A 1,511-nucleotide genomic window follows, 5' to 3' on the forward strand; every position below is an offset into this window, starting at 1 on the left:
TTCAGTCGACTGGAGTGTAGCTAAATCGGAGCAGCATCGCAAGCAAGAATAAGAGCGAGAGCAGCAGCGCGAGCAAGAGCAGACCGAGCAAGGGACTGAGAGCAAGAGCAGAGCAGTAGCGCGAGCGAGAGCTAAAGCAGCAGCAACTCCTACTGATGTGGACGTCACCGCCGAGGGAGCGACACCGTGGAGGAAGTGGTCGGCGATGCCGCCGTGGATGGAGCCACGTCGTGTCGGCTTGGGATCGAGCGCCGGCAGCACCGTGAGGTCGAATCAAGAAGAAGATGCAGCGATTAGTGTACAACCTCTTTGGTGGTGCCGATTAGGCCGCAGCTTCATCCGAGGAAACGTTGATGATGATGCTCTTCTGGTGGTGCGGGTGAAGACGGCGGTGTGGGAATGGAGGTGGTGAGAAAGACGAGGGGAACGTCAGGGCAGCTCCTTGGAGGTGGAGGATGGGGTGGCTGAACCGGTGGGACGATGAGATCGACGACGGATCCTCATCCGGTACGGTGGATGAGGGATGTCGAGGTGTTGCTGTGGACGACGTCATCGAGGAAGAGGCTCCGGCTGGGTGGCGGACGGAGCAGGGTGTGGGGTTTCGTCATGGGTTTTCGCGGCCTTGGTGTACGAATGGGTGGGCGGATGGGATGGCAGTGGGGAACCATGGCTTAGAGACACGTTTGTCCGAAATGTGGGGTAAGTTACGAAAGTACCCCCACCGATTTGAGGCGGTTCTTTCGGTTCAGGGGTACCACGGGCATTTTGCGTGTCTGGATTTCACATGAGATGGGAGTTTTCGCGCGCGTTGTAATTTCGGAATAGCAAGGCGCGGGTTGAGATGGAGGGAGTTGTCGGAGCACAACGAGACAAAGATATATCTTAAATATTTTGGGCTAACAAGGCGCGGGTTGAAATTTTCGGACAAGCCTAACGTGTATTGTACCAAATCAATGCGCACTACAAATGTCATTCAAAACTTTGAATTCATGTTATGTTCAATTAAAATATTTCGCTACGTGTATAATGCATGCAACCTACTACTCAAATGAACGTTTTAGTGCATTCCAAACGTATATACTACTGCTTCAGTATGAACTAAATTTGAACTCGTTTCTCTATTTGAATAAGATCTACAGTAATGATTGTTGTGAAGTCAAAGCATTTGAATTCGTTTCTCTATTTTAGTAAGATCTACAATCATCATTATTGTCAAGTTAAACCATCGTTTGTGTATTATCTTCACACCACACCACATGATTAGTCTCGAGTTACATATGAACTATGTGTACTATATGAACTCGAACTCGATTTTTTGAATCCACTTTATTTTGATTTCAAATCACATTACATTTCTAGCTCTAGCTAGATCTTCATAATCTAAACCATCTCTCATATGTATAATGTGTTTATCACATTATGTATGGTGCCCCGCCCCCTACGCCTACAAGTATTTAGATGTGAGTTGCAAACACCACACATTACCACAAATTCAAATAAAATGTGAGAAT

Source organism: Triticum dicoccoides, chromosome 6B (genome assembly GCF_002162155.2).
Source record: "Triticum dicoccoides isolate Atlit2015 ecotype Zavitan chromosome 6B, WEW_v2.0, whole genome shotgun sequence".
Lineage (NCBI taxonomy): Eukaryota > Viridiplantae > Streptophyta > Magnoliopsida > Poales > Poaceae > Triticum > Triticum dicoccoides.